The following is a 26,954-nucleotide window of genomic DNA, read 5'->3' on the forward strand; positions in this document are numbered from 1 at the left end:
ATTTTAGGGGCTGGTTCTGCTGGAATTTTTGTCCTGTAAAGGGAAGATCTGTGGACTCCACCCAAAGGCTGAGAAGCACTGATTTGGTTCAGCCCCTTCATGTTTCAGTTGAGGACACTGAGACTTAGAGAGGGCCAAGCACTTGCTTGAAGTCTTCCAGGAAGTCAGAAGCAGGGCTGATACTGGAGGGCTGGACTCCCACAGTCTGACCCAGAGCTCTGTCACACTTGCAGGGGTCATGGTTCAGGCCAGGGCAGGGGCAGGCAGGGTGACAGAAGTGTGTGGCTCAGTTTCCATTAGGATTTGTCTAGTTCTCTTTCTGTTCATGGGACTGCATGGAGTCATTTGGATCTCTTTAAGAGATCCAGTCAGAAGGAGAGGGAAGATGGCGGCGTAGGAGGACGCTGGGCTCACCGCGCGCCCTGCTGATCACTTAGATTCCACCTACACCTGCCTAAATAATCCAGAAAACTGCCAGAAGACTAGGAGAAGAGAGTCTCCTGAGCCAAGCGCAGACGAGAGGCCCACGGAAGAGGGTAGTAAGGGCGGCGAGGCGGTGCGCGCTCCACGGACTGGCGGGAGGGAGCCGAGGCGGAGGGGCGGCTCTCCGGCCAAGCAGAACCCCGGAGTCTGGCTGGCAAAAGCGGAGGGGCCTGACTGAGTGTGTTTCGACAGCAAGCGCGACTTAGCGTCTGGGAGGTCATAAGTTAACAGCTCTGCTCAGAAAGCAGGAAGGCTGGAAGACAAAGGGAGGGAGAACTGCTGAGCCCCTGGACGACAGAGCTCAGTTTGGTGGGGAACAAAGGCGCTCGCCAGCGCCATCTCCCCCGCCCATCCCCCAGCCAAAATCCCAAAGGGAACCAGTTCCTGCCAGGGAACTTGCTCGCTCCACGCAAACACCCAACTCTGTGCTTCTGCGGAGCCAAACCTCTGGCGGCAGCGGATCTGACTCCCTCCCGCTGGAGGGCCCCTCCTGAAGTGGATCACCTAAGGAGAAGCGACCTAAGCCTGCCCCTCCTGCCCCCGTGCACCTTGCCTACCCACCCCAGCTAATACACCAGATCCCCAGCATCACAAGCCTGGCAGTGTGCAAGTAGCCCAGACAGGCCACACCATCCCACAGTGAATCCTGCCCCTAGGAGAGGGGAAGAGAAGGCACACACCAGTCTGACTGTGGCCCCAGCGGTGGGCTGGGGACAGACATCAGGTCGGACTGCGGCCCCGCCCACCAACTCCAGTTATACACCACAGCACAGGGGAAGTGCCCTGCAGGTCCTCACCACTCCAGGGACTATCCAAAATGACCAAACAGAAGAATTCCCCTCAGAAGAATCTCCAGGAAATAACAACAGCTAATGAACTGATCAAAAAGGATTTAAATAATATAACAGAAAGTGAATTTAGAATAATAGTCATAAAATTAATCACTGGGCTTGAAAACAGTATAGAGGACAGCAGAGAATCTCTTGCCACAGAGATCAAGGGACTAAGGAACAGTCACGAGGAGCTGAAAAGTGCTTTAAACAAAATGCAAAACAAAATGGAAACGACGACGGCTCAGATTGAAGAGGCAGAGGAGAGAATAGGTGAACTAGAAGATAAAGTTATGGAAAAAGAGGAAGCTGAGAGAAAGAGAGATAAAAAAAATCCAGGAGTATGAGGGGAAAATTAGAGAACTAAGTGATGCACTAAAAAGAAATAATATACGCATAATTGGTATCCCAGAGGAGGAAGAGAGAGGGAAAGGTGCTGAAGGTATACTTGAAGAAATAATAGCTGAGACCTTCCCTGAACTGGGGAAGGAAAAAGACATTGAAATCCAAGAGGCACAGAGAACTCCCTTCAGATGTAACTTGAATCGATCTTCTGCACGACATATCATAGTGAAACTGGCAAAATACAAGGATAAAAAAGCAGCAAGGGATAAACGTGCCCTCACATATAAAGGGAGACCTATATGACTCGTGACTGATCTCTCTTTTGAAACTTGGCAGGCCAGAAAGGATTGGCACGAGATCTTCAGTGTGCTAAACAGAAAAAAAATATGCAGCCGAGAATCCTTTATCCAGCAAGTCTGTCATTGAGAATAGAAGGAGAGATAAAGGTCTTCCCAAACAAACAAAAACTGAAGGAATTTGTCACCACTAAACCAGCCCTACAAGAGATCCTAAGGGGGATCCTGTGAGACAAAGCACCAAAGACATCACTACAAGCATAAAACATACAGACATCACAATGACTCTAAACCCGTATCTTTCTATAATAACACTGAATGTAAATGGATTAAATGCGCCAACCAAAAGACATAGGGTATCAGAATGGATAAAAAAAAACAAGACCCATCTATTTGCTGTCTACAAGAGACTCATTTTAGATCTGAGGACACCTTTAGATTGAGAGTGAGGGAATGGAGAACTATTTATCATGCTACTGGAAGCCAAAAGAAAGCTGGAGTAGCCATACTTATATCAGACAAACTAGACTTTAAATTAAAGGCTGTAACAAGAGATGAAGAAGGGCATTATATAATAATTACAGGGTCTATCCATCAGGAAGAGCTAACACTTATAAATGTCTGTGTGCCAAATACCGGAGCCCCCAAATATATAAAACAATTACTCATAAACATAAGCAACCTTATTGATAAGAATGTGGTCATTGCAGGGGACTTTAACGCTCCACTTACAGAAATGGATAGATCATCTAGACACACGGTCAATAAAGAAACAAGGGCCCTGAATGATACACTGGATCAGATGGACTTGACAGATCTATTTAGAACTCTGCATCCCAAAGCAACAGAATATACTTTCTTCTCGAGTGCACATGGAACATTCTCCAAGATAGATCATATCCTAGGTCACAAAACAGCCCTTCATAAGTTTACAAGAATTGAAATTATACCATGCATACTTTCAGACCACAATGCTATGAAGCTTGAAATCAACCACAGGAAAAAGTCTGGAAAACCTCCAAAAGCATGGAGGTTAAAGAACACCCTACTGACGAATGAGTGGGTCAACCAGGCAATTAGAGAAGAAATTAAAAAATATATGGAAACAAAGGAAAATGAAAATACAACAATCCAAACGCTTTGGGATGCAGTGAAGGCAGTCCTGAGAGGAAAATACATCGCAATCCAGGCCTATCTCAAGAAACCAGAAAAATCCCAAATACAAAATCTAACAGCACACCTAAAGGAAATAGAAGCAGAACAACAAAGGCAGCCTAAACCCAGCAGAAGAAGAGAAATAATAAAGATCAGAGCAGAAATAAACAGTATAGAATCTAAAAAAACTGTAGAGCAGATCAACGAAACCAAGAGTTGGTTTTTTGAAAAAATAAACAAAATTGACAAACCTCTAGCCAGGCTTCTCAAAAAGAAAAGGGAGATGACCCAAATAGATAAAATCATGAATGAAAATGGAATTATTACAACCAATCCCTCAGAGATACAAACAATTATCAGGGAATGTTATGAAAAATTATATGCCAACAAATTGGACAACCTGGAAGAAATGGACAAATTCCTAAACCCCACACTCTTCCAAAACTCAATCAGGAGGAAATAGAAAGCTTGAACAGACCCATAACCAGCGAAGAAATTGAATTGGTTATCAAAAATCTCCCAACAAATAAGAGTCCAGGACCAGATGGCTTCCCAGGGGAGTTCTACCAGACGTTTAAAGCAGAGATAATACCTATCCTTCTCAAGCTATTCCAAGAAATAGAAAGGGAAGGAAAACTTCCAGACTCATTCTATGAAGCCAGTATTCCTTTGATTCCTAAATCAGAGACCCAGTAAACAAAGAGAACTATAGGCCAATATCCCTGATAAATATGGATGCAAAAATTCTCAATAAGATACTAGCAAATCTAATTCAACGGCATATAAAAAGAATTATTCACCATGATCAAGTGGGATTCATTCCTGGGATGCAGGGCTGGTTCAACATTCACAAATCAATCAACGTGATACATCACATTAATAAAAAAAAAACCATATGATCCTGTCAATCGATGCAGAAAAGGCCTTTGACAAAATCCAGCACCCTTTCTTAATAAAAACCCTTGAGAAAGTCGGGATAGAAGGAACATACTTAAAGATCATAAAAGCCATTTATGAAAAGCCCACAGCTAACATCATCCTCAATGGGGAAAAACTGAGAGCTTTTTCCCTGAGATCAGGAACACGACAGGGATGCCCACTCTCACCGCTGTTGTTTAACATAGTGCTGGAAGTGCTAGCATCAGCAATCAGACAACAAAAGGAAATCAAAGGCATCAAAACTGGCAAAGATGAAGTCAAGCTTTCGCTTTTTGCAGATGACATGATATTGTACATGGAAAATCCAACAGACTCCACCAAAAGTCTGCTAGAACTGATACATGAATTCAGCAAAGTTGCAGGATACAAAATCAATGTACAGAAATCAGTTGCATTCTTATACACTAACAATGAAGCAACAGAAAGACAAATAAAGAAACTGATCCCATTCACAATGGCACCAAGCATAAAATACCTAGGAATAAATCTAACCAAAGATGTAAAAGATCTGTATGCTGAAAACTATAGAAAGCTTATGAAGGTAATTGAAGAAGATATAAAGAAATGGAAAGACATTCCCTGCTCATGGATTGAAAGAATAAATATTGTCAAAATGTCAATACTACCCAAAGCTATCTACACATTCAATGCAATCCCAATCAAAATTGCACCAGCATTCTTCTCAAAACTAGAACAAGCAATCCTAAAATTCATATGGAACCACAAAAGGCCCCGAATAGCCAAAGTAATTTTGAAGAAGACCAAAGCAGGAGGCATCACAATCCAACTTTAGCCTCTACTCCAAAGCTCTAATCATCAAGACAGCATGGTATTGGCGCAAAAACAGACACATAGACCAATGGAATAGAATAGAAACCCCAGAACTCGACCCACAAACGTATGGCCAACTCATCTTTGACAAAGCAGGAAAGAACATCCAATGGAAAAAAGACAGTCTCTTTAACAAATGGTGCTGGGAGAACTGGACAGCAACATGCAGAAGGTTGAAACTAGACCACTTTCTCACACCATTCACAAAAATAAACTCAAAATGGATAAAGGACCTGAATGTGAGACAGGAAACCATCAAAACCCTAGAGGAGAAAGCAGGAAAAGACTTCTCTGACCTCAGCCGTAGCAATCTCTTACTCAGCACATCCCCAAAGGCAGGGGAATTAAAAGCAAAAGTGAATTACTGGGACCTTATGAAGATAAAAAGCTTCTGCACAGCAAAGGAAACAACCAACAAAACTAAAAGGCAACCAACGGAATGGGAAAAAATATTTGCAAATGACATATCGGACAAAGGGCTAGTATCCAAAATCTATAAAGAGCTCACCAAACTCCACACCCAAAAAACAAATAACCCAGTGAAGAAATGGGCAGAAAACATGAATAGACACTTCTCTAAAGAAGACATCCAGATGGCCAACAGGCACATGAAAAGATGTTCAACGTCGCTCCTTATCAGGGAAATACAAATCAAAACCACACTCAGATATCACCTTACGCCAGTCAGAGTGGCCAAAATGAACAAATCAGAAGACTATAGATGCTGGAGAGGATGTGGAGAAACGGGAACCCTCTTGCACTGTTGGTGGGAATGCAAATTGGTGCAGCCGCTCTGGAAAGCAGTGTGGAGGTTCCTCAGAAAATTAAAAATAGACCTACCCTATGACCCAGTAATAGCACTGCTAGGAATTTACCCAAGGGATCCAGGAGTACTGATGCATAGGGGCACTTGTACCCCAATGTTTATAGCAGCACTCTCAACAATAGCCAAATTATGGAAAGAGCCTAAATGTCCATCAACTGATGAATGGATAAAGAAATTGTGGTTTATATACACAATGGAATACTACGTGGCAATGAGAAAGAATGAAATATGGCCTTTTGTAGCAACGTGGATGGAACTGGAGAGTGTGATGCTAAGTGAAATAAGCCATACAGAGAAAGACAGATCCCATATGGTTTCACTCTTATGTGGATCCTGAGAAACATAACAGAAACCCATGGGGGAGGGGAAGGAAAAAAAAAAAGAGGTTAGAGTGGGAGAGAGCCAAAGCATAAGAGACTGTTAAAAACTGAGAACAAACTGAGGGTTGATGGGGGGTGGGAGGGAGGGGAGGGTGGGTGATGGGCATTGAGGAGGGCACCTTTTGGGATGATCACTGGGTGTTGTATGGAAACCAATTTGACAATAAATTTCATTTATTGGAAAAAAAAAAGAGAGAGAGAGATCCAGTCACCCAGAGGGTAAATGGGGAAGAAGGACACACAATTTCATGCCATGGTGACTACTCTGTCTCCATTCTGCAAGACACACATGGATGGGCAAAGTCTAGCCTCTTCTGACCCCCTGCTCCTGCACTGTATGGGGACACTGATGTAAAAGTAATGGCAATGCCTCATAAGCGTTCAAAGTGGACTTTCTCATACATATAGCTAACAGACATTTATTGAACATTTCCTATATGCCATGTACTGTACATGTAGGATGTCAAGATGTCATTGAAGGAGGTGTGGCCCTACTTTGTAGATGGGGAAAACGAGACCCAGGAAAGTTAAGTAAACTCCTTCTAGGTGGCAGTCAAGCAGACTGATTCCTGTGCCCATTTTCCTTTACATTTCCTTAGGTCATGCAGTTCTTGTAATAGCCCTGGAAGTGGGCCCGGATGGGTTATTTCTCCCTATTTCACAGAAGAGGAACCTGTGGCTCAGAGAGGGGGAGCAGTTCTACCACAGGATATGAAGCTAGGAAGTGTGCTGTCTGCTTCCTGATATAGTGTCTGCTCATTAGCCCTATACTGCCCCATTGAAGACCGGAGACAGTGAGATTTTTGAGCATCTGGTAGCGTATCAGAAACAACCTTGTGAGGGGCACCTGGGTGGCTCAGTCAGTTAAGCATCTGACTTCAGCTCAGGTCATGATCTTGAGGTTCTTGGGTTCGAGCCCTGCATCGGGCTCTGTGCTGACGGCTCAGAGCCTGGAGCCTGCTTTGGATTCTGTCTCCCTCGCTCTCTGCCCTTCCCCACTCTCAAAAATAAACATTAAGAAAAAAGGAAACAAACTCGAAAAGTCAGTGGCAACAGCAAATTAGTTAAATTATACTGATGGGTGCCTGGATGGCTCAGTTGGTTAAGCTTCTGACTTCAACACAGGTCATGATCTCACGGTGCATGGGTTAGAGCCCAGTATTGGGCTCTGTGCTGACAACTCAGAGCCTGGATCTTGCTTCTGATTCTGCATCTCCCTCTCTCTCTGCCCCTCCCCAGTTCATGCTCTGTCTCTTTGTCTCTCTCCCTCTCAAAAATAAACATTAAAAAGAATTTTTTTAATTATAAATTGGTTGAAAATAAATATTTCCAAGCAATGATTTTCCACTAATCATAATGTTCAGGCACTTTGAACATGTTTGCCTGTTTTCTGGATTTTCCATTTTTTTTTTATTTTGGGGGGAGAATAATTTGCAGATTCATTTTCAACTCACTCTTTCTGCTCTGGTTGTTCAACAATATTTTCAAAAACTTTGAAATCTTACCTCTGGTTCTAAATAAACTGCCCCAAAAGCAAGTAAGTTGAAACTGAAATGTTTCCATCTGCTACTTCCAGTTTCCATAAATCTGTGCAAGCCAGGATGCAATCTGCTTTTCAAGTGATTTGCCTTTAAGTTTTTCAAATTAATTTTTTCTTTGACAGTGATGCTCATGTTCTTTATCTTTAACTTATGCTCCCACCAGTTTCAACGTACACCCCTTTTCAACATAAGCAACTTTTCCTTAGCATCTTTTCAACTGTGCCATGGTAATCGTTTGCTCCCACTAGGAATGCTGCTTGCTGTCAGGATTGAAGTGCTATATGGTTTCTGCGACAGGGACAGGCTTAGGCTGAACTTTGTTGGTGTAATGGTGCTTGAAAGTATTGGCAAGGAAAATGCCAGCAGGCATATTGTTCACACACACAGCACACCAGGTGGGGTGTGAGGTGAGGGAAGCATCTGAAGCCAGTGAAAAGGATCAGGGTGTATGGTTCGTTGCAGCCCACGTGCTGCTGCCTCAGTGGTGGTCCACATTGTCTCAGCATTGGTGGTTCCAACACCGGCTCTGTCTGAAAAACTGATTGGGGCCCCTTTCCTAGGTAGCAGAACTGTGGAGTCTAGGCTCAGAGTGGTTGCCCCACTGGCCCTGCATGCGTTGATCCTTCCACCAAAATGAAACAAGTACCCTTCAATGCAGCTGACCAGGAAGAATAGGAGTTTAAATGAATTAGAAATAACACCCCACAAATAAACAACAATTTCCTCCCTTCGACATGAACAATGCATGAAAAATGCTTAAAATTGTCAAAAACATTTGTGGAAACATCTCACGTACATCAAAATGTCCAATAACTGGAAAATCAATCAGTTAGGAGTATGTATTTTTCTCTAGTTTATCATTTAGAACCAACTCTCTTTTTCCATCATTTCACTTGGATCCAGACCAGATAGGCTGGAGAAAAGGTCCTCATCTTGTTCTCCTTGGAGGTGCCTAGAACACCACTGGGTCCATGCTTGAATTTAATTCAGCTGGGCCTCATGCCTCCTTTTTCTATACACTTGCATGGTAATATCCATCTTGAAGTAGATCCTCTGGCTTCAGAATTCAGAGAAGAGATGCATGTGGACAAATTGAGGTCAAATCAACCCCATAGCCATTATAGATTCAAAGTAGATTTCTTCCTTTTTTATGGGTTTTCCTGTGTTTTCTACATTTCCTACAATTAGGAAATTCAAGTATTACCTTTGTAATTAGCAAACATAAATCCCACAATAAGAAATTGAAAGCACATATTCAAAATGCAGACCCAAACCATTTACCAAACACTGTGATGGGTACTTTGGGGTTGGGGTTGTGGGTTCCTGTCCTGTGCAGTCGTGTCCTCATGGAGGCTTACTCTATCAGCTAATAACTGGGCTCTTCTCATACCTCCTCTTTCCACAAGAGCTTCATCTACCAAGAGAGCCGAAGAAGGAGATGGGGTACTCAGGTGTCTGTCACCAGAGGAGTGAAGTGATTAGTATAAGGGGACACATAGTAAATTGAGACTAGGTTGGAATAGGACAGTAACATTCAAGACAGGAAAGTATTTCCACTCTGAAGACTAATGACCTGTTTTGGCAGGTATCTCTTCTCTTGCCTCCCTCTTCTTTGACCCTCAGGCAGACCTAAAGTCCCCCCTCCGTCTCCATATCCCCTCCCCCAGTCCAGGGAAGACCTCTCTTGCCTCATCCTCACAGTCTGTCTGGGCCAGTCTGTCTCTCCAACTCCAGCAAAGCATTAAAAATTGAAAGCTCTTTTGAAGAGAAAACAGTTTAATAAAAGCTCTATCCATTTTTCATGAGAGAATCAGAAGGATGGCGCAGACAAGTGGGGGTGGGGACAGTGGGCAATGAGGGGATTGGGGAATCCCTGATGGGGCTCAGCAGAGCAGTGGCCAGGAAGTGCTGCCTCCCCTTTACCCACAGCTCTGATGGCCCCAGTGTCCTCTTCTTTTCTCATTTCCTCTTAGCAGGATCCACACCGGGCCTGTCAATACTGGGAAATATGGCTTGCTTTTTGAGGGAGCCTCCTGCCCTCTTTTGGGGGAGGCTTCAGAGGACCTGGGCTGCACTCATCAGAGTAGTGGCCGCACTAGATAACCTCTGGTGGGGATGGGGGGCCCTCTTCCACAACTGAGCAGCTTCCCAGTTTGGGCAAGAGGAGACCTGTTACTTGAGCCCTGGCCACATATTTTGCACCCAGAGGACTGAGCAGGGCAGGGCCAGGCTAGAGCACCAAGCTGGTCACTGGGCAGAAGAGGGCCAAGTTTTGGGAAGAAGTACAACAGAGAGGTTGGGGCATGGGGGGCCTAGGGGAATTAGATCCTAACCCTGGCTTGGGTTCTTTGGACCCTAGAACCATTTCCAAACACAAGAGACACAATCACATTCACTGTCCCACTTAGCCTCCACCTTTTCTTATCAGTCCCACCTCAATAAAGACAGGTCTGCCCAGGAAGAGAACTCACAGACTGGCCCTGGCAGGATAGATATGTACTTAGGTCTAATTGGGTCTATCTCTGGTACAAGTGTCTGTGTGTCCATGAGTGTCTACATGTGCCAGTGTGTATAGTGGCATGTGAATGTACAGTAGCATGTATGTGTGCATGGCATATGCAAGAATGTATGTAACTAGGGTGTGTGTGTGTGTGTGTGTGTGTGTGTAAGCAAGGATGTGGGATGGTGCCGATGTGTGAGAGTACTTGTTCCTACTGCTCCCTGCTTCTGAACAAAAACAAGACCTTCCCTGAGTACATCCCAGAGGGCAAGTACGATAGCTAAGCTGGGTAAGAGGGAAATGGGAAGCATGGAAAGGAGGGTAGGTCCCAGAGAGCTGAGCAGGCTTTGGGGCCTGGAAGACAGGCAGGCCAGATGTGCCATGCCAGCCACAAAACTGTTTCCTGTGGGCCCTGGGAACCAAGGAGTTAGCTTCGTGAGTGTTACCAACTTAGTCGGGCACTAGAGTGTGTGTGTGTGTGTGTGTGTGTGTGTGTGTGTATAGGAATGGGGCTTTTGCTTCATCAGCATGGTTAAGAGGGGATTCAGGAGACATTCCTGGAATGATGGTTGGGGAGGAGAATGAGAGGCTTATTGATGGTGCCTCTATGGGTTTTGGGGTCCAGCTTTCAATGAAAGACCCAGGACAACTTTGGAAGAGCTTCCTCTCCACTCTACTCTGTCCCAGTAGGAGTCAGGTCCCCAGGGTAGTGGGGTAAAGGAGTGAAGTCCTGGATCTGGGAGAGGACTTGGGACCAGTGTTGGGTATCCTGCATGGACCTTTCTCTGGGTTTACTCCAAACATGTGTCCACCTAGTCATTATTCCATCCATGTACTCAACTCATATTTGCTGAGCCTTGATTCTTGTGCCAGGGATTTTATTGGGACATTGAACAGGCAGATATGTCGCTGCCCCCCCAAGACCACTGAACCTAGTACGTTCTTAGCTATTCTTCTCCATGACTTTACATATTTTGCCACTTCCGTGGCTCTGTCAGGCAGGTTGCCAACCATTGTATTGGCAGTTCACTCTGGTAGCTTGACAAGAGGAAGCCAGAAGACACAGAACCTCTCTTTCATTCACCATGTGACCTTGCCATTGACCCTGCAAGGTTCTTTGTTTTCCCATTTGTACTGGGACTGTATGCCCTATGATGTGCTCAGAGGGCTTTTCCTGCTTCAGTTACTGTTCTTGCCTTTGGACATATGCTATAAGTTCTAGCACTGACAATTCCTGGGGAATTTTTCCCTTGGCCAATGGTTCTGGCTGGTCTTAGGCAACTGATTAGCTTAGTTTCCTCAACTGTAAATAGGGCATAATAAAACTATCTACCTCATAAGGTCTTTGGGGGCATTAGCTGTGGGTGATCATGTATATAGAAGTTCTGACAAAGAGCCTGGGAGCCTAGAGCAGCATGAGGCCATTGATCTGGGACTGGTGGTAGCATCCCTGATGGTGTTCCCAGTGGCAGAGCCATCCTTAGCTCCCCCTGCACATTGCAGCAGGAGTGTGAGTTAAGATGGTGGGCCTGGGAATTGGTTGTTGAGAGAGCTGGTCTGGGTCTTGAGGAAATCTGGCAAGGGAGCCAGGGAGAGAGGCCATACCAGGTATCCTCTTCACCTGAGCCCAATGTTGGGAGGCTCCCATAGGCCCCAGTGCAGATCAAAGGAGTGGTTGCAATACCCCATTTCATTGCTCTTTCCTGCCTGCCCCCCCTCCCCCAGTTATCTTTTAAATGTGAAGGCAAGAGCTGAAGAACAGCTGCTGGCATTGTCCTTGGTGGGTAAAGCATTGCAGAACAGGGAAATGAAGGGATCTAGCAGGAGGCTGATAGTCATGGGCTTGAATCCTCTTTCCCCTCTTCCTTCTTCTCAACTGCCCTCCTCTGCTCCTTACCCCTACTCTCCTAAAAGGAAAGAGTGGCCCTTCTCCTCCGAAGTCCAACTAGCTCATCCCTTAGGGGACCATGCTTCAGTCATTTTCTCCCCTCTGCTTGTTCCCCGCCCTCAGCCTGTAAATACATTCCAGTTTTTCCCATCTGAAAAAATCCTCTCCTCCATACTATATACCTCTTTGAGCTGCCACCCTTCTGCTTGCCTACCTGGTCACAGCCGAGCATCTACATTCATTGTCTCCTGGCTTGACCTCCCTCCCACTCTACTCTTAACGCAAAAGACAGTGATGTCTGTGCAGCTCAAAGTCACCTCCTTCCACCTGGCCTTTACAACATCCATTTGGTTTTGACACCATTGTCCAGCCTCTCCTTGCAGTGCCCCTTCCTGGGTTTCTTTGGAATTGTGCTCTCCAAATCCTCCTTTCTTTCTAATAATCCTTCTCAGGATTCTGCATCCTTTTCTTTGGATTCCTTTTCTTCTTCCAATACCTTACCTTGGGAAACCCATCTATTCCTGTGGTCTCAATTGTCTCCCCTGACAGAGGAAGAGAGGACATGTGAGGACAGACCAAGAAGGTCATGCACCAGACTCCTGCCTCAGTAAGGAGAGATGAGTGCAGAAGAAGAGACTGACTCCGAGCTTCTCCAGGCCATAGGCTGTGGCTTCAGGGAACTGCTGTATCTGAATTTCCAATGTTCCTCCTCCCCCTCCCTTTCCTCCCTGCCCTGTCCACCTCTAGTCTTCTTTTTTATCCACCCCCTAACATCTTCTGAGTGTTCACTACATTCGAAGAGCTTTGTCATGTTGGAGGGCTCAGCGAGGAGGAGGTTGGTGGCATTGGAGGTGAGCAAGTAAGGAGAAAAATGGTGAGGACTGAGTGGGAGGGCCAGGCAGGGCCAGAGAAGGTAGGGCCCTGGAGACCATGAGGTGGACTTGGGGATTTATTCTAAGCCATCTGAGAAGCCAATGGGGGGTTGTGAGCATGAGAGTGGCTTTATCTAATTTGCATTTTTAAAAGACTCACTCTGGCCTCTATGTTGAGAATAGACCATGGAGGTGAGAGGAGGTCCATTGGGGTGAGTGGGGATGGTGGCTTGAGTCAGGCTTGTGAAAGGGGTAGTGCAGAATACTGGATGGATTAGGATATATTCTGGGGGTAGGGTGGCTAGACTGGTTCACGGACCAGATATAGGAGGTGACTAAAAGAAAAGATTCAAGAGTTTGGGGCTGGAGCAACTGGCTAGATAGTGATACCAAGTATGGAGCTGGGAAGCATGGGAGGAAGGAAGCTTTTGGGGAAACTCAAGAATTCTACCTTGGCTATCTTAACTTCAAGATCTTATTAGACAGGTAGAAGTGTTAAGTTGGCAGTTGTCTGGAGCCCAGTGGAATGGTCAGGGCAAGAGATAGGGCATGGAAGGGATCAGAGTTTTTACCTTGGGTCTTTGAACATGCTCCCCTCTGTCTAGCACTTGTCCTCAGGTCTCAGCTCAAACAGTGCCTCGGTCTCAAGTTGCCTCCTACCTCCTGCCCCAGGCATGCTCTATTTTATTTTCTTCCCAGCACTCATCACTCGCTGAAGTAGTCCTGTTCATTTACTTATCTACATGCTTCTCCATGACAGAAATGTAAGTTCATGAAGGCAAACATTGTAATATGTTTTTGTTTGTTGGTATATTCTTGTGGCCCAGAATAGTACCCGGCGCATAGTAAATGCTCACTAAATATTTGTGGACTGAATGAATAAGCGCTTTATAATGCATCAGCTTCCTTCATCCTGACAACACCATGAGAGTGGTAATTGTTACCCCCAGCTTTCAGGGCAAGAAACTGGGGGCTTAAGGGGCTCACTGAAAGTTCTAGGCCACCCACTAGGAGGTGGTGTAATGGGGATTTAATCCCAGGTCTTTAGCTTCAAAGCCTGAAAGTGCCTTTGAGACAAGACTTAGGTTAGAGCTCTCCTCTGCCACATATTTGCTCTGAGATCATGGACAAATTCTTAGGCAGTTATGACCCCCAATCTCTTCTTCTCTCAGCTGGGCATAACAAGTATCCCTTACAGGATTATTCTGAGGGTTCCATGAAGAAACATGTGTTAAAGAGCTTTGTCCACTCTATCAATGCATACATATATAAAGGATTACTAACCTCTTTGAACTTCAGTCTTCTTTTCTGAATAGTGGGTGGGGGTTGAGGAAAGTGTAGAGAGGGGACTGGATGATCTGTGACCATCTTTCTAGCACTGACATCCCAAGAATCCTGGATCTCTAACTTTTGTAGAGATGAGTTGAGCTTATGCATTCTAACTGTGAGCATTGTGAACACAGGGGTCTCTACTTTGGCCACTAGAGCTTTAGCTCTTTGGATGTGGGAGGCCTCTTTGAAGCTTGAGGGAGGTAAATTGAGGACAAATCAAAGGAAGTCCTTCCTCACCCCAATTTAATGAGCTTATGGCTTTCATTACACACAGGAGTGGTCCAGGCAGGAAACAGGAATGGCTTTGGATGGAATCATAAATGCCAGAGACATGGATGGCTGTGAGCAGGAGCTGGCAGTGATGACCTCTAAGGTCAATGGGAGGAAAGTGGCCCCTTAGGGCCCAGAGACCAGCCCTAGGCTTCCAGAATGGCAGTTATGGGTGGTGGGAATTGGGGGTGGGGAAGTCAGTGAGACCATCTACCTGGACCCCTTCCTCTCAATTCCCTTAGCTTAGCCCCTGACTGATGGTTTGTAGGTAGAGAAAGGGTGAGAATTACAGGAGAGGCAGTAGAATGCAGAGATTCCAACTTTGAATCTCCATCCACCTTCTCAGGAAGGCTCTGGCTGGCTATGCCAACACTCACAGCTGCTGTGAGGAATGTCTGGCGTATGATCTCCCTTTCCTTCTGCCTCACCCTCACCTGCACCTGGTGATGTCAACTGGAAGGAAGGACTCTGTTCCTTCCATACACTGCAGGGCAGGAGAAGGTTGGTAGAACTGGGAAGTTGGTGGGGTTTGGCCCTGATGCCTTGGTCTCGACCCTTTCAAAACCCCTCTATTTCTACTATTTCTGTCCTCCTTCTTCTAAAAGCCAGTACTATAGGGTCTTGCTCTCAGCTGGCTGTCAACTAAGGTGTTAGCTGTCAACTAAGGTGTTAGCTGTCAACTAAGGTGTTAACTGATATCTAAGGTGTTACCTGATAACTAAGGTGTTAGTTGACAACTAAGGTGTTAGTTGATAAGGCTTAACACCCCCCCAAGGGGTATGTGCATTTTAATAGGGGATTGTTGAAAAGGACTGGCCTTCAAGACTCAAATGATACATGCTATATTGGTGGAATTTCAGGCAATGGTGTTGATTGTGGGTGGAGGTGTGGGTAGTCCCCTCTAAATCATACCACTTAGGTAATCACTTATTCATAAGGTCACACGTGCGCACACGCACACACATACACACACACATCTCTATTACTCTTGCAAAAAGATTCTGAATTGTGTGTATATAGGTATACATTTTAATGACATGTAATAACAAACACATAGCATTCTATGATAGACACTGTTCTAAGCACTTTACATATATTAACTTATTTCATCTGCACAGCAACATTATGAGGTAGATACTATCATTATCCTGATCTCATAGTTGAAGAACTGAAGGCTCAGAGAGGTGACATAACTTACCACCAGGCCACACAGGTAGCTGGAGGCACAGCATGTAGATAGATTGCATTTAGGCTCTTCACTACTGTACCAAACACTTCTCACCCTGGTACACAGTAGGGTGCATTCACTGTAGTATGGTTATACCCTTGGATGTGAGGGTGGTGATCTTGTTTGTAAATGTGCACCCCATGTTTCTAAATCCTAAAATACAGGGCTTGGGAGAGGTCTCTTTGAACAGAGAAAATGCACTCATTGTGTGAGGTACAGGTCTGTGCACTCACTGTGTGGTGTGAGGGCTCCATGGGCTGAGTGAAATGCAGGTTGGCTACTATGAAGGCATATACAGATACTTAAGGGTTGTATTTACAACTCTATACTGAGCTCATTAGTCACATGAGACAGTCCTGTGATCTCTCTGCCCCACACACGGGCCTTACTTTGCAACTTGCCCTGCTGCCCTTAGGAATTGCCTCCTTTAGGAGGCTGGGATCTCCCAGAGTCTACAACTGAACAAAAAGAATAAGCTTCTGGTTGGCCAGGGGAGAAGAAGATCCTGGCACCCAAATGAGGGCAGACAGGAGAAATGGATTAGAAGTGAATAAAGAGAATGTGTGTAGGGAGGGTGGTATGGGTTACATTGTGGTAGGGCTTCTCCCAAGTAGGGATGGGATGATAGGAGCAAAAGTGGGAAGTGTGTGCGTGTTCCTCCTCCATGGGGGAGGAGACTCTGGGAAATGAAGTTTTCAGAGAGGCTGACAGCCCATAGTTCTTTTCTTATATGGGCACTTGGGAACCACTGATTTACTTTACAGGTGGGAGAGACATGATTGGATGAACCTTTTAACAAAAGTTGTACAGATTGCAGTGTGAGGAAGGTGGAGTGGAGGGAGCAGACCAAAGGCTGCAGTAGCCCAATCTGGGTGTGGCTGTGTTGCTGTGGGGAAGCTGGGAAGGGCACTGAGGTCAAGACTGGAATTAAGGTTGCCTTGGCCATAAGAGGGGGAGATGCCTGCAGCCCTGTGGAACAACCAACAGTGGGTTTTGTAGTCTGGAAGTCAGGAGAGAAGTCTGAGTTGGGGATAAAGACTTTTTTAATGTTTGTTTATTTATTTTTGAGAGAGAGAGAGCAAGCAGGGGAGGGGCAGAAAGAGAGAGAGACAGATAATCCCAAGCAGGTTCTGCACTGTCAGTGCAGAGCCTGAAGCAGGGCTCGTACTCACAAGCCATGAGATCATGACCCGAGCTGAAATCAAGAGTCAGATGCTCAACAAACTGAGCCACCAAGGTGCTCCAGAGATGAAGATTTTTTAAAAAATATTTTATATGTAACTTTCTTATTGCTTTTTCTTATTACAAAAGCAATATATGCTTATTAAAAATATATGGCAAATGCAGACAAGCAAAAATAAGACAGCAATAATTTGCAATATCCCTGCCAGAGAGAACAAGCATTAACATTTTGGTGTATTTCATCCTTCTGGTCTTTTTTCCCCTGTATGTGTCTATTGGTTTGGTTTTTATAAAGTGATCTTTGAGGTATGTTGTAAACATTTTCTGACACTAAATTTAATCTACAACTTTCTTTTGTTACACGATGAGTAAGCTAAATGCATATAGTCAGTTCCCTATTGTTGGACCTTCACGATATTTTTAAAGTGTCCCCATTAAAATGATTGTTGTAATGAATATCATTGTGGTCAATGAGGCAGAGATTTGGTGGCTGTCAACTCTATCCCTCTTGGCCCCCTCCCTTCACAGGACCCTTTAGCTGAGGTGGGGTAGTGATAGTCTGGGCTTGGGTGTTTAGAACCCTGCCAAGGATAGGCTGTGGGGTCTTGGGCAAGTCTCTTTTTCTCTCTGGGACCTCAATCTCCCCACCTGTGCAATGGAGGAGATTAGACTTGGTGAAGTTCTTGGGTTTTCCTGGGCAATGTAAGCAATGTCCTCTCTGAGTGCTTTGTTTGCTTTCATTCTCTTTAGTATCTTTCTTTGGCCTCCATCTCCTTCCTTCTCTGAGCTCCCTTTTTCCTTTTTTTCACTTCCTCACTTCTCCTCACCCCCTGTTTTTGTCCACTTCTCCTTGTTTCTCCTACTGGGTCAAACTACAAGTGTGTCATGGCCATTTCCCAGCTGACCTGCTGATGCAACCCCTCTGTTCCACACCAGTCCTGCCTGGCAGAGACCTACCATGGATGCCGGGGCCCTGGACATTTCTTGCTACCCAAGTGGCTACAGTGACACTTTCCTGGCACTGGCTGTCAGGTAACTGGGTGGGCAGGCAAGACACTCCTGAAGTGAAAACTGAGGCTCTAGGAAAGGGCAGGAAAAGTTGAGGATTTCTTGAGTTTATCTTAGAGGAGTAATCTTTCACAAGACCGGTGGCACCATACAGGAAAGAGCCATTGGATCAGAGTTTCTAGATCCAAGTTCATGACCAGGATCTCTGAACAACTTCCAGGGATCTGGGGATCAATTCTTTGAAATGAATTGCAAACAGGTGGGGGGGTGTGTTTCCAAGTCCAGGCTTTTCATCAAGATGCTCAATAGGCACATGACTTCAGAGAAAGGTTAAGAAGGCCTGTTCTGGAAGTCTTCTTGTCCCTCCCCTTGTCTTCAGGCAGGATCCACCCTCTGGTACCCAACACAGACATATATACAGACACACACAAATCTAGACACTGGAGATTTACTCCAGTGATGTCATACATCACTGGGAAGGTGATATCGGTGTCACTTAGGGATGTGCTCCCCACATATTACTTTTGGGAATCACTGTCCTTCTAGCTACCGTTCAGTGCCTTCTAGAACTCCCAAGGTTTTCTGTGATGAGCAGAAGTTGTTCAGCCAGGAGGCTGGGCTTGGGGCATCTGCATGGGAAGTAACAAGGGCCAGAGCATCTGCTGCCTGGGGCCTCTGAAAGTGCCTGAGGATGTGAGTGTGTGGAGCAATGCAGAGATGGAATGGAGAGGATTAGATAATTGACCTCATAATTGACCTAATTAGTGAGTGGCTGTGTGGAGAGCCCTTGGAGACTCTTGGCCTGCAGGTGGCACAAAGGCCAGGCAGAGAAACACATAGAGGTGGTGAGAGCCCAGATCGTGGGCATTTGCCAACAATGAAGAAGGGAAAGCATTGCAGGGAGAGGGGCAGGACCTGGGGCCACCAAGAAGAGAGGGGCAGAGGTAATGGGAGGTCACTGAAAGTGAGAGGGGCAGGAGAGATCTTGAGAGCAGAGGCATGGCAGCTGGGCAGGCAGTGAAGGGAAGGATCAAGATCTAGGAACACCAAGGGGAGGAAAGAAGGGACTGGTGATGGCACTGAGAGAGGGGACAAGGTCTGGGGACACAGGGAATAGGGTCAAGAGGAGGGAAGAGATGACCCTGAGGGTACAGAGACAGAGGCTAGGGGGCCTGGAGAAGAAAAGGGAGTTATTGGGAGAACAGGAGCAGCAGGTGAGAGAAATTTAGGAGGGGAAGGGCAGGGCCTGGAGGCTCTCTGGAGTGTGGTGAGCCATAGGTGGAACCAAAGAACCTGACCCCAGTGCCCACATTTGGGTAGTGTGTGTGTGTGTGTGTGTGTGTGTGTGTGTGTATGCACACACGTGTGCATGGTCGATCTAATCCTATTTGGGGCTGTGAGGAACTTAATGGCATCTTGGTAAGAGGAGAGGTGGTTGGGTAGCATTGGAAATGAGGACTAGAACTCCTAGATCCCAAAACAAGCTTTAGGAAGAACTTGGCCTTTGGGGTTTCCTTTCCAGGATACATATTCATTGTGTGCCTACTAGATGCCAGAAAATGTTTTAGGAGCTGGGATAGATACATCAGTGATTAGATCTGACAAAGATCTCATTGAGCTTACTCTCTAGTGAGGGGAGACAAATAACAAACGTAATAAATAAGAAAACCATACAGTGTGCTAGAACATGATTAAGTAGTATGGAGAGAAAAAGGACTAGATTATGGAAAATATGGAGTTCCAGGGTGGAGTGGGCAGTGATCTGCAATTTTGAATAGAGTGGTTCCGGTTGGCCCCATTGAGAGGGTGACAGAAGGCATGCGAGTAAATAATGAAGGGGAGGGAGTGATCCTTGTGTATATCTGGGAGAGGAGCCCTCCAGGCAGAAAGAGTAGCGGGTACAAAGGCCCTGAGGCAGGAGAGTGTCTGGTTGCTGGAGAAACAGCAAAAAAGCCTGTGAGGCTGAGGGCAGTGAGTAATGGGGAAAGTTAGAAGAGGAGGTCAGAGAAGTAATGGTGGGCAGGGGAGGGCATATCTTGTAGTGGCATGGTAAGGGCCATGGAAAGGACAGTGGCTTTTACTCTGAGATGGGAGCTACTGTAGGGTTGGCACCAGAGGAGTGGCTGGACCTGACTTAGTTTTAACAGACCCCTCTGACTCATTTGTAGAGACTATGCTTTGGCAGGGTCAAGGGAGAAGGCAGAGAGCAGTGAGGAGCCTCTGAAGTAATCTTGGTGAGACAGAAAGGAGGCTCAGCCAAGATGGCAGTAAACAGGTGGGTAGAAGACCTCATCATTGCCAGCCTCCTGTGCTTGCCTAGCCCTGGTTGGGGTTAGTCAGGGCAGAGTGAAGAGCCCTGTCTAAGAAGAGAATATAAATCTAGGTCTAGGAGTTCCAGCCCTCATTTCATCAGTTCCAGTCCCAATTCATCAGGAATTGGGCATGTTTGATGGAGAAATATGTCTGGGGATGCTGTGTTGGAAACTGTTGGTGTACAGGGCTTGGTCCTTGGCACTTGGTGGGTGAGTAATTTACAGGAGAAATGGCATTCACAGTCCCTGTCCCTTGGGTGCTGGCAGTGTGGTTGAGGAGACCAAACATATACATGGACACGCCAGCTAAGGAAGAGCCTGTCCCCAGCCCTAATGTCTGCTGGGAGCAGAAACAGCAGGGAGAAAAAATGGCTTTTGGAGATGGCTCAGGAGAATATAAGGAGACTTTCTGGAGGAGGTGGCTTTGGGCCCTCCTACTGACAAATATGCACACATAGAAGCACACATTCATATACAAATGCCCATCACAAAAGTGGCCATTACTGCATATGCACACAAGCTGAGATACATAATAACTCATGCCTAGAGATGTGCACACACAGACACTAATGCATGCATGGCTCACGCTTTCATATACACATACAAAATCTTCAGCATGGGCTACAACCCATTCCCAGCCGCATCCTCCACCAGCCTCTGCCTCTCTCCATTCCCACTCCAAGCCACCTTCCTCAAACAGGTTGTGTGTTTTCACACTGCATCATTGTGCTTTTGCACATTTTCTCTGCCTGGGGTGATCATCTTCTTTTTCTCTGACCTCCTTCAACAATTGGCAGGCCCCCTGCTGCAGCATGGAAAACAGAACTGTCAGTAACTGTGCATTTATTTCTCTTCTACCCTGTACTGGGAACCCCCCTGGGGCCTTGTCTGTCTTCACCACTAGACCCCAAGATCAGTACATGCCACACACCAAGTGCTCAATCACTTGTTGAATGAATGCAGATCTTTGCAGAGTAGATGGTCTGTGGTGGGTTAAAGGGCAAGACAGACCCAAGGTAAGGTGGCCAGAGAAGACTGTACACATTTCTCTGAGAAGGAGCAGTAATGGCAACCAGGGAGGCTGTCTGCTGCCCCTGCTGCAGCTCCACAAGCCTCAGGGCCTGGTCTCCCTCCATCTCTAGGCCTGAAGGAGCTTCTTGGGGCTGGGGAGGTGGAGGTGCAGGGGAGGGGACATGGAGGAGGAATGGATTAATCTGGGGATTAATTGAAGGGCTTGGCGGCCTGGCAGCGCATGCTTGGGGTAGCGGCTCTAATGGCTTAATCAGATTATAGGCCTCGGCACTTGGTCTGTCCCAGCAGTACCCAGCTCACCCTCAAAAGCATCCACATCCCAAGGCTCTCCAGGATGGAACCTACACCCTGTGGTCAGAACTCACTCTGAAGCTTGGCATCTTGAGCATCCACTATGGAGACCTCCTATCTATCCAGTTTAGCCAGGTCCAGGCCCACTAAATGAGCTGATTCAAAGGGTGTGTATTTGCAGTTGAGACAAAAATGGGTTCAAAGCTAAGCTCCACCACTGCTTACCTGTGTGATCTTGAGTAAGTTATACAATCTCTTTGAACCTCAGTTTGTTTTGTTTTGTTTTGTTTTGTTTTGTTTTGTAAAAGGGGATAGTAACATCTCCTTTGAAGCACTGATGTGAGATTTAAACAAGATGTAAGTGAAAGCACTTTGAGTTCCTTACTGCTGGTGGAGTTGGTCAACCCTATCCTCCCACTGGTTCAGTCTAGCTGAGGCCAGAGGTGAAGAATACAGAAGGGGCAAGAATTAATAACAATAAAAACAAGAATCTGGGTGTCTGGGTGGCTCAGTAAGTTGAGCGTCTGACTCTTGATATCATGTCAGGACATAATCTCACAGCTTGTGAGATTGAGCCCTGTGTTCTTCTCTGCACTGAGAGTGCAGAGCCTGCTTGGGATTCTCTTGCCCCCTCTCTCTCTGCCCCTCCCCTACTTGCATGCACATGTGCTCTTGCTCTTTCTCTCTCAAAATAAATAGATAAACATGAAAAACACCTAACAATAATCATCAGCCATCCCTCAAACCAACATGTGTCTGGCACTTTAAAGTTGAGGAAGCATTTTCCTGTCCACAACCTTATTTAATACCTAGGATAGCCCTAGGAGGCAGGTGATGGGAGATCGAGAGCCTCCATGTAAGTATAAGAAAGCAAGCAAGGCCAAGAGCAGAGATGATTTGTCTCAGTCAATGGCCAGAGCTGTGCCCACAGAGAAAATCCTATCCACACAGATTTTGAAAGGATGGATGGCCAGGTACCAAGTATATTGGGGGCCTCCAGCCCAAGCTCTTGAACCAAATAGGCTGCAGGCAGGAGCACTTGGCCTTGCCATGTCTCCTTCCATGCCAGGCAGAGCTGGGCTGAGCCCCTGCAGTACAGTGAAGATGAGAGCCTCTGGCCCTGGGGAGCCCCCATAGTTCTGAAACCCAGGGAATCTCAGATCCCAGGGCTAGGACTGGTTGGGGGGGGAGGTGCAGCTAGAGATGTACTCTGTGTAGGCCTGGAAGGCCTATGCCTGTCCTGGGATTGGCCAGGCCCACCAGGGCACAGAAGGAGGTACTACTTTGGGAACAGGCTAGCTTCTGGCCTCCCTTCCTCCAGTCCCCAGTAGTTTATTAGGAGTAATTTGTTAAGCTATTCCAACTTGTCAGCAGACACTTCAATGCCTCTGCCTCCTGCTTGCTTTCTGGGGGGGGGGGGGGTCCAAAAATGTCAAGAGCTGAGGGGCAGCCTAGAAAGGAGGAGGTCATTTGAGAAACAGGCCTTTTGAGGAAGGGGGTGCCCAGCCTCTCTCCACTTTGGGGCCTTACCTCCACAAGATGCCATGTCTGAAGGGAAGAGAGATGGGATAATTAATCTATTGCTCTCACATCCCTGCCCCCTCCAGTTTTGCTCTAGTCTCAGAGAAAGAGAGGTATCCAGAGAGCAATTGGTGGCTGAGGTGGGGGCAGCCAGTCAGGGTGCCTTCTGGTGGATAGGGGTGAAGACTGGGCCTGCAAAGGAGATTAGAGATGGCTAGGAGGCCTCATGCTGTTCTGTGGTGCTTGGCCTCAGATGGGATCTTAGGAACTTGCATGAATAGAAAACTAGATAGGATCACATTGCATAGGGCACTCAGTTCAGGTTTCACTGGAATTAACTCATTTTCTCTTCACAACCTTGTCCTTTTACAGGTGGAGAAACGAGGCTCAGAAAAGTAAAGCGACTTGCCCAAAGTCACACAGTTTGAAACTGGTAGGACTGAATCTGAACATAGATCTGGCCAGCTCCAAGGCCTTCAGAGTATTTAGGACTGCTTTGGATTACAAAGAAACAAAAAGGCTCAGTCAGACAGGTGAGAGAGTAGCTTACCAGTTTTCCAGGACTTTGGCCCTGACCTGGTTTCCTGCCCCTATGAAAAGTGAGAGCTAGAATGGAGTATCCTGGAAAATTCTGCTAGCTCCGATGGTCAAGGATTCCCCATATCTGTCTTTTACTCCTTGTGATGGCCAGTCTGCTAGCCAGTCTGGGTTGGGGACAGGAAGGCAAACGTAGAAGAGCTTGAGCCACTGTGGGATGAGGGAGGTGTGGGGGGTAGTTTTCATGAGACAGCCAGGCTCATAGTACCCAACCAGGTGCAGCTTTGAGCAAGACTTGGCAAGAGGAGACAGGTCTGAGGCAAGTCTTGGCTCTTAATGACTGCTTTCCTCCCTCCTGCACACCCTGCCACCCTCCCAGAAGCTGGACGCCATGGGGGGCTGGGAATGGGAAGGGCCTGCCTGCCACATCCCCTGCCCTGCCCCTGCCCCATGGACTCTGAGGGAAGCTCATTAGCTTGGGGGGTGCCCTGGCCCTCCCCTCACAGCTTGTCACACAATTAGCCACCCTCTCTGTACAACTTGCTATGTAATTATTGGGTCTTGGCGGGCTTGGGGCCATGTAATTAGCCTACCCCAGCCTCCAACCAGCTCTCAGGGTCATTAGTGGGTTCACTGGGGGTGGGTGGGTGGGCAAAACATCTGCATGACAATGCACACATTGTGGCCCCTCTGCCTGCACCCAGGGCAGAGGGGCAGCTGGTGCCACTGTGTGGCCAGGCTCCTGGGCACATCTGCCCCTACCCTAACTGCCTGATCAGAAGCACTTCCAACAAACCCTTTCCCATCCTGTCTCATCTGTGAGCATCACCACAACCTTTGGAGGTAGGTACTCTGCTTATCCCCATTTCACTGATAAGGCAACCGAGGCTTAGAGAGGAGCCAGGATTTCACTAAGATCACTTTTAGCTCACAGGTGGTGGAGACAGGTTTGATACTCAGATCTGTGTCACTCATTCACTTTCTCCTCATGGTAAGCCTGGGAACAGACTGGCTCCTGAGGGTGAGTGCTTGATGTTGAGCCAGAGGCTACCTGAGCAGCGTTGTTTGCTCCCAGGGGCCTCTGGGGGGGCCTCTTTTCTGGGCCAGGAAACCCTCTGCCAGCTCCTTGGCCACCCCAGCCTCTTCCAGGATCCTCCTTTGGGAGTTCTTGGTATTCTCCCCCAAGCCAGCATGACAAGCCGACTTCTGTAAGCATTCAGACTTCCAAGGGAAGAGCTGCCAAGACCCCCTTGGTACTCCTGACTGTTTTGAAATGTCTCTTCTATCTGTAGCCCGTTGCATCCTTGGAGGCTAATAGTGGGCACCCCTGGCTTCGCCATAATATTCCTTCCCTGAGACACTGTCCCCTGTCCCCCTCCTAATCTACTTCTCCAGGCCTTGAAATGTCTTTCACCATCTCCCACCCTAACCTGCTATCTGAAAGCCTGGGCTGTGCTGTCCTCCATTCAGAGGCTCTGCACGGTTGACAAAGGTAGGGAGGGATGTGGCAAGGGCTCCTGGATGCTTAAGTCACTGACCCTGCTTTGCAAAGGTCTTAAGGTACATTCACCATGGGACCTTAACTGGTTTATAGCTCCTCACTCTGGCCATTTAGAGCTGTGTGATCTTGAGCAGGTTCCCTAACCTCTCTGACCTGCCTAGGAGTTATTGTGAAGACCAAATGACATAACTTTGGCAAGTGCCTGGCTCTGCTAGTGCAGAGCACAAAGTGGGAAAGTGAGTTCTCTTCCCAGTTCTCAGCAGCTATTGCCCTCTGAAGACAATCCCATCTTCCATTTCTCCCAGGGCTCTGAACAAAGTCCCCACAGAGCCCCAGTGTTCTGCATTTTGTCCCCTCCCCTGCTGCCTGCCCCTGGCGACCTCCAGCCACCTTCTAGCTCCCCCTGAAACCTCTCCCCATTTTGAAGGCTGCATTATCCTGGCTGCAGGGAAATTAGTTGATCCCTTGAAACCCCCTGCCCCGCCCTCCCTGCCCCCCTTCCCAGGGCTGGTGACAAGTATGTGAGACTTAATTGGCTGGCATGAAAGGCAGCACTGACATTAATTGGCTACATTTGGCAGGCAGGCCCCCAGCCTCCCCCTTCACTCTCCAAACCCCTACCGCTTCCCAGGAACCTTATCAATCCCACCACAGGGACCAAGAGCTTCGAGGCCCCTGCCAATTAGGCACTTTTTGCTTCTTTTCTTCCCCTGATGGGGTTTCGTTAGAATTTATGACACTCTATAGGGCTGGGGGTGAGGAGGGTGGGAAGCAGGAGATGGGAAGACAGGGGGAGGCCCATTCCTTTGGAGAACAGGCTAGGGGAGGGAGGCGGGGTGTGGATGTGAAAAGGACACTTGGGATTAAGCCCTGAAACTGGAGGGGAGGGGGTCTATGGTGCAGGATGTAGGGCTTGGGGGAAGGGCTTTGGCCAGGCCAAGAAGGCTGATTTAATAGGCACTGCATGCACACTTGAAGGAAGCATTGAGAAACTTTGAGGCAATCCAGTAACATGGCTAGGGGACAGAGCCAGAAGGCCCAAGATCGGGGTTTTCTTCCCTGTAATCTGGTGTGCCCTTGCATCACTGGCCTTTTCCAAGACATGAAGGTTTGGGGCAAGGTCCATGGTTCCCCATCCCAAGCCAGTGTCCATGAAGAGAATAACTGGGGAGCCATCTGAAAGTCAGCAATACTGCTTCAGAAAGCCTGTCCTGGGTTTGGGCTGTCATGCCAATGACTGATTAGTCTTAGCCAATTTCATGCTGGCCAGAAGCTTCCATTGGCAGCCCAGGATGTCTATACAATAAAACTAGGAAGACAAATGAATTGTTACTCCACAAATTCTTTGCTTGGGAGAATAGATCTTTCAAAACTTGAAGAAGGTGGCAGAAGAGATTCCTAGTGATGTTAAGGCAGACCCACTTGCCTAGGTAGGTTGGCATAGGTAGAGAGGAGGCAGAGACTGGGAGCCACCTCTTATCACACTCTAAAACCATCCTCACAACCAACATTCTTGCCCTTGTGGGCAATAGGAAAGGTTCAGCTGATTCAGGGCTCCCAAGAACATCTAAATACACATGTGTTCTTTTGGAAAAGTAAGGCCTTGGCATTTTGGATCTATGGTAGCATTTTGGTGTTGACTAGTGCATCAGATACTATTATTACAGGCTCCTGTTGTTCACTGCTTTCACATTGGTTTACAAGCCTCTTCTTCCTTGTTCTTTAAAAAGAAATGCCTGATTCCATTTTGGTTTTCCCTCTGTTTCAGGCCACACACAAACCTCTCATTCTTCGTAGAGTCTTGGAATCACCTCTTTCCTCCCCGTGGCACTGTCCCTCAATCTTTTCTCTGCC

Source organism: Neofelis nebulosa, chromosome X, assembly GCF_028018385.1.
Source record: "Neofelis nebulosa isolate mNeoNeb1 chromosome X, mNeoNeb1.pri, whole genome shotgun sequence".
In the NCBI taxonomy this organism is placed as follows: domain Eukaryota; kingdom Metazoa; phylum Chordata; class Mammalia; order Carnivora; family Felidae; genus Neofelis; species Neofelis nebulosa.